The following is a 7,524-nucleotide window of genomic DNA, read 5'->3' as shown; positions in this document are numbered from 1 at the left end:
TATTATAATAGATATATATTGTAATAAGGAATTGCATGTTGCTAATTCATTCATAAATTGCTAATTATAATTAAACTATATGCATTGGATTATTAAATCAAATTATAAAATTATCCAGCCATGAATGAGTATCAATGCCCGCAGACATGGACGAACCTAGCGTAGGCCAAGCCACCGCTCCAGCGGGGGCTTGGCCGGCACCGGACCAGTGTTCTACCATGGTTGCCATGGAGTGTGTGTGTACCAGTATTCTATCCACTACTGAGTCAGAATACATTGCTATAACAGAAGCTATGTGGCTGAAGGGAGTGCTTTCTAAACTTAATTTTGTGAAAACTCCTCTTGTTGTGTTCTCTGATTCTCAATCTGCAATTCAGTTATGTAAAAATCCTGTTTTCCATGATAGAACTAAGCACATTAATGTAAGATTCCATTACATTAGGGATATTGTAGAAAAATGTGAAGTTTCTCTTTTAAAAGTGCACACTGATAAGAATCGAGCTGACATGGGAACTAAATGCTTACCACTTGAAAAACTTCTTTTCTGCATCAAGTTTTTACATTTTGACCTAGGAGAGGTGCATGTCCCGGGGGTAAAAAGACCTCAGTCACTTAATCTACTGTGGTAAGGATGATTAGTGGCTAGAGGCATTAAGTCCTATAGACTATTGGGTGCCAGCCCCTCTGGTGTCTATTAGGCAGACCTGGTGGTTTCCCTATGCTTATGAACTTTGTTCTTTGGTGCTATGGGGACTACCTTGTAGGCTGTGATGATTTAAACCTTAGCCAGTAGTGCAATTGGTTTCTCAGAATAATGTCTAAGGTGAAGTATGTTGGTTGTATTGGGCTATTAAATGGTGGACTATTATTTAGGCCTGGGAAATTAAGTGGCCCAGATGACTGTGGGTTTCTGACTTGCCCTAGCCCACTTCCCATGTGATATACACCCCTCTCCTCACTCTCACCGCCTCTTGATTCTTATTCTCTCACTCTCTCTCTGCTCTGTGTGTGTGTCGATTGTGATTCCCTCTTTTCTCTCATCTTTGTGATGATCTCCAGTTGGTTTTCACGGTAATCTTTCATGGTTTTAGAGTGATTGATCTTGTGTGAGTGATGGTGAAGGCAACTGCTTCGTTTTCCTGAGTTCTGGAGAAACTAGGGTTTCTTATCTTGAGAGTTTTCTGTAAGGTTTGTTCGGTGAGAGGTTAGATCCAGTGTTGAGGAGTGTTTTGGGGTTGGTTTCCGGTGTGTGAGGTGATTCACTTGAGGAACCTTCGGTGCTCCCTTGGATCTTGGTTCTGGAAGAGTAGATCTGCCCTATTGGCGGGTGGCTGAGCCATATTTGTGATCTATTGTGTTTTCGGTTGCTTCTTCTCTATTTCTTTGATCTTACTGCACTGCACTTGATCCGAGAGGATCCTACCTATTGTACTAACTAGGGTTTTGAAGTGTGCAGGTTCTCGGAGGCTCAGAAGCGCATCCGGTCAAGGAGTGTGCGGTCCGAGTTAGTTAGCTATAATCTGTTATAATAGCTAGTTCATTTGCATAAAATCAGTCGCGTGGGTGATAGTTCGACTGAGCTATCTTGTACAAGAAAAAGATGTCTCGGTAATTAGTGAATCCAGATAAGTCTGATCCCTACAATATGAATAAAAAAACATGGCAATTTTGAATCAAATAATTTCCATCCATACAATAACTTATGAGAAAACCGAACGCCATTGAAGGTGTACTTAATTAGAAAACAAAATTTCTCACAAGAATTGTAGATGCCAAATCGTTCAAACCAAGTTTTGAATTACTTGAACTCATAAATTAATTCAGCAATAAAATATTCATCCAAATCCATAAAATACAAAACTTAGATTTTGTGGATTCACAAAACAGGCTAGAACACGAAATCTCAATTCCCCTTTTCTCAATTCTCTGAGAATCATCAATAGAGTGACTCTGATACCACTTGTTGGAATAATTAAGTGAACAATTACATAAACCTCTCTACAATGATTAACCAAGAACGATGGAGAATGAGCACAAACCATAAAGCGGAAGCGTACCTTGATGTATGTAGAGGGAGTACAGAGATATCGAACCGTTTTTCTAACGTTTGGGGATCATAACCGTCAACTAATAGAAAATCACAAATTGGTATCTACACTTATTTCCATAAAAAATAAATACATTTTAGTCCAAACTTTAATCTTTATTGGATCACTTTATATAGAACAACTGAAAGATAGTCATGCACTTTAAATTAGTTATGTGGAAACTCAAATTTCTAACATATCGCACCACTACCGTTCTTGATTAATGGATGAAAGAGTAAAATATTATATTAATTCACCCGTTATATTGATGTATATGGTTTCGTATGCCTCCAATCAAAGTATTATTTTTTCTTTACATAAATTGATTGGGCCTAGATTGACAAAATATATATAGAAAAAAGGATCGATTTATACGAACATAAATGTGCAAACGCGGCATCATAGAATTCACCGTATAATTAATACGGTAGATAGGTAGGTCCATACCATACATAAAACAAAAATCCCATAATAAAATCAAAGATCGTATATTGTGTACATATTTAATTCAACATCCTTCCCCTCCCAATCAACTAAATACAGACAAATTTAAAATTCATATAAATACATATACTAATTAATAGGATTGAATAGTAGCAATCTCCAAACTCTACGAGTGGAATTAAGAAGAAGCCGTCCCATTTTCTGTAGGGACACATCCATGCATGGGTGCCGGTGCCCTCTGTTATTCCTCCATCTTTCACGTTTTAATCTCTCACTATTTTAATAAAACTCTGTTTCACGCTTCCATCATTCCTACTACACTACACTCTTCCATTTGGCATTCAATTCAGTATTCCATTTGTTTATCTCATTTTCCATGTATCACTCTTAATTCTTAACCTAATTATATAGTATATAAGTTTCATATACTCTATAATTGATCATAATGAATATTAGTAGAATGTAAAATATAACTCCATATACTATACTTTTGAATTTATCAACTCTAATAGTTACGAGTTTTTAATTATTAAAAGTGATAATAAATTTAATTGGTCCTCCAAACTTTTTATCTTATAAGCTATTTTTATTTTTATTTGAACGTCGTGACTCATGATAATTTATTAAAGCGTGCGATCCACAAATTAGTGTCGGTCAAGTATATATTTTTGGGAAGGAAATCCATTAAAACTTTAAAGTGTTTCAGTGAATGAAACAATGATTCCGTTAATTATACGTCTGTTTAAACTAAACAAATCTTTTAACTTGGCTTTAAATGTTTCAAGGACTTGATACAACTCCGCACTGGCCAGTGTAGAACAAGGGGATATAGTTGTACCCTAAAACTTACGGAGCAGATCTCCTACTTCACCTTTCATACTCTATTCCTACTCCACCTCTCACAACTTAATAAAATAATCTTATAACATGTAAGTGATGATGAGATTATTTTATTAAGTTGTGAGAGGTAGAGTAGGAATGGAGTATGAAAGGTGGAGTAGGAGATCCGCTTAGCAAAACTTGGTGCCTTAAGCATATATTGTAGTAATCCTATAAGAATCAAACCTTTGTAGTCCAGCGGTAGAATGCCACTTAGTCTACAAAGAGACCCAATCACCCAAGTTTGATTCCCGGTTGCGAGAGCTTTTTACAGTTATATTTTCTTGTATTCGTTTGTTCATCATCCTATTTTGAAGAATGCCTATTTTCTCCATTCTATTTTGAAGATTGCCTATTTTGTCTTCTTATTCGATTCAACTACTCCATATTCTCTTTTATTTTGCTGCATTTTATTTTTTAGTTGTATTCTCTTTTATTTTGCCGCGTTTTATATTTTAGTTGTATTTTAATTTTACTCCTTTTCACTTGTAGTTATATTTTATAGGAGACTTAAGTATTTTGCTGTAATTAATTTATTCTACTTTCTGCTTTGAAGTTATTATATTTCTATTTGTTTTGTAGTTATTACGTTTTTAATATAAAAGACTTTTAAGTAGTTAACATATACTTAGTTATGAAAAAATGATTTTTTTCTTAAATAATTTTTATTTTTTATTATATTTCTATTAATAAAATTCACAAATATTTTATCAATTGTTTAGTTATGGAGTATATTGTTTTATTTTTTATTTTATTTTTCAAAAATGGCTTATGCTTTGTATGAATAATTTATGATCAACAGATTTACTAGTATTTTATTTAACAAAATGAAATAAAAATGCTCGATCGAATTTTAAAGGTCTAAGGTAATGAAAATATTGTAAAATTCTTGGATACGCCACTGCCACTCCGTGATGTAATTTATCGAAATTTAGCCGTTCCATTGTCCCACTTTGAAATTTTTTAATTAGTAGTCATTTCTATCATCAATTTCAGTTTTAATTTAATTTATTAATTGGGGGTGCATGATGGGGTACGTACTAAACAAGCCCAATAGCAGTGACGGCCCATCAGCCCAAAGCCCAAGGAAGAGTATCAGTTCGGCATTACCAAAGAGTTCGGCCCCAGCCTACAGCTCGGTAAAAGCCGACCAATCAAGCTCTACTCTCAGATCGGCAAAAGCTGCTCGGCAATAGTTCAGCAGTTCGGTCTCAGTATTCGACCGAACTGGGAGATAGTGGACTCATGCAGAACCTCCACGACCTCCACTACACGATCTATTTAGTGGTGGACCCATGTAGGATCTCATGACCTCCACGACATCCACGATCTAATTAGTGATGATGTAAGCCACGACCTAATTAGTGATGATGTAAGCCACGACCTAGTTAGTGGTGATACAAGCCACGATCTTAGTTCAATGTATAAATAGAACTTAGATCAGATAGACTAGGAAGGCAAAAGAGAGCTCTCTAGACATCAAATATCATATAGCAAGTCTGTATTTGTAAGCTGTAAACCAGATCAAGCAATACAATCTTGCCCTCCTTTCTTCCCGTGGATGTAGATTTACCTCAGTAAATCGAACCACGTAATTCCTTGTGTCGTGATCTATATTTTCTTTTATCTGCATTTACTACCATCAAAAATTCGCCCAACCATCACTGGCGCCGTCTGTGGGAAACAGAGAACCAAATCTGTGATAAAAGCGAGTTTTTGATCCTCTTCCACCAAAAAAATGCATACCAGATCACATAATACCCGTGCTTCCGTCCGTGATAACCATGAGGAAGCTAGTCCAGCCCGCAGGTCTGGAAAACAGCCTCGGGAGAAATCTACTTCCAGTTCTCACGGAGAAGGAACAAGCCGCTCAAAGACTCATCGCACCGAGTCTTCCCAGCAGCCCGATTTGAACGAGGCTGTCAAGTTGTTTTTGGCCGAGAAGCAGGAAGAGTTCTTAATTTTCCTGCAAAAGGGCCAAAAGCCGGAGACGAAAACGGTGGATTCTCCCTCCTCATCCAGACATGAAAGTCACTACCGCAGTAGTGCCGTGTCTTCCAGGAAGAAGAATCCTCAACCCCGACATGTTCCTGTTCCTCCTCGGTACCGGAATCACAGGAGAACTCCATCTCCTCCATACCGAAGAGATGTCGGGTTCACCATGTACGGAGCATTGAAGACTCCGTTCTCGGACGATATCACCCGAACTCCCTTGCCACAGAACTACCGAACTCCGTCGATGACTTATGACGGGTTAGTGAATCCTCATGACTTCCTGGGACGCTATCAGTATAACATGGCGAACCAGGGTCTCAATGAGGTCCATATGTGCAAGCTGTTTCCCGAGCTGCTTATCGGGAACGCAAGAAGGTGGTTCGATAGCCTCCCCCAAGGCAGCATTAGATCTTACCGAGATCTAATAGATGCTTTCCACAGGAGGTTCTTTCAGAAAGCGGAAGCCCGAATCACTTCGGCTCAGCTGCTTTCTATACGTCAAGGTCGCGACGAAAAGATCAGCGACTTTATGACGAGATTCCACAAGGAATGCCTACAAGTAGATGATCTCAATGATCTACTTGTCATTTCGGCATTCCAAAATGGAATCCTGCCCGGAGCTCTCTACAGAAAGCTCGTGGAATGCAGTCCGCAAACAGCTCAAGAGATGTGGGACATTGCGGACCAGTTCTCCCGTGCCGATGAGGCAGACCGTCGCAAACGGTCTTTAGACAGCTCATCCCGAGGAGACGGGAGGAAGCCCGATCATAGCGATCAGGGACATCCTCGCCGAACTCCTTTTGGCGATCAGGGACATCCTCGCCGAACTCCTTTTGAAAGGATTCAAAGGACTCCGGTGCAAGACCGATTGAGGCCACGTCTCAATCCTGAGAAGCCGCCCGCCCGCCGTGATTCCGGTTGAGATCGGCGTACCCAGTCCCCGAACTCTAAATTTCTCCTCAGAAATGAATGATGACGGACTGAGAGCCGAACTAGATCTGGCCGAAGAAAGAAGAGAATTGGCCTGCATAAAAGCAGCCAAGTACAAGGAGCAAGTAGCCCGGTATTATAACCAAAGGGTGAAAAAGCTGCAATTTCAAGTGGGAGATCTCGTCTTGAGAAACAACGAAGTAAGCCGAGCAGAAAAGCTGGGCAAACTCGAACCCACATGGGAAGGTCCATATCGGGTGTCAGAAGTCCTCGGCAAAGGGTCTTATAAATTGACTCACATGTCAGGAGAACAAGTACCCCGAACATGGTACATTTCCAACCTCAAGAAGTTCCATTTGTAAGAGACAGTCCGGTCAGTCAGTCTTGTGTCTAGTTCGGTCCTAGGGGTATGTGCTTTCTTTGTTTTTTACTTGTTTTTCATGTTTGTCTATGTGCGTTTTGTTTGTCTATGTGCGTTTTGTTTGTCTATGTGCGTTTTGTCTGTCTATGTGCGTGTCGTCTCTTACAAATGTTACTGAGGTATCTTGTTCTTCGAAGGCTGATCCCCTTTTTAGAACATATATAAGCCAACGATTGTGAGTCCAAGCTTCTAAGGAGGATACAAGACCACAATTCAGCTTAAGAAACAAGCAGTCCGTCTGAAACGAACTGCAACAAAGGGAAAGTCCGATCCACGCGATAAAACTCGCCGAATTAGGACAAGGGAAAGTCCGATCCACGCGATAAAACTCGCCAAATTAGGACACAAGCTTAGTCCGGTCAAAGAAATTTACTTCATAAGACCAAAGACGAGTCCGGTCAAAGAAGTTTACTTCATAAGACCAAAGACGAGTCCGGTCAAAGAAGTTTATTTCATAAGACCGAGGACCAAGTCCGGTCAAAGAAGTTTACTTCATAAGACCAAAGACGAGTCCGGTCAAAGAAGCTTACTTCATAAGACCGAGGACGAGTCCGGTCAAAGAAGTTTACTTCATAAGACCGAGGACGAGCACGATGAAATTTTTTCGCTGAGCTGTAAATACGCAGTGATAGAAGCGAAATGAAGATTTCATTTATTAAATCTTGTTCGGCATATAATTCTGCTGCCCTACGAGAAGGCGTTACGCCATTACAAAGGACTATTCTACTGTCCATGGGTGCTAAAGTTGAGCCATCTATTCACAAAATC

The sequence above is a fragment of the Salvia splendens genome, chromosome 15, assembly GCF_004379255.2.
Source record: "Salvia splendens isolate huo1 chromosome 15, SspV2, whole genome shotgun sequence".
In the NCBI taxonomy this organism is placed as follows: Eukaryota; Viridiplantae; Streptophyta; class Magnoliopsida; order Lamiales; family Lamiaceae; genus Salvia; species Salvia splendens.
Note: the sequence above shows the minus strand (reverse complement) of the source record.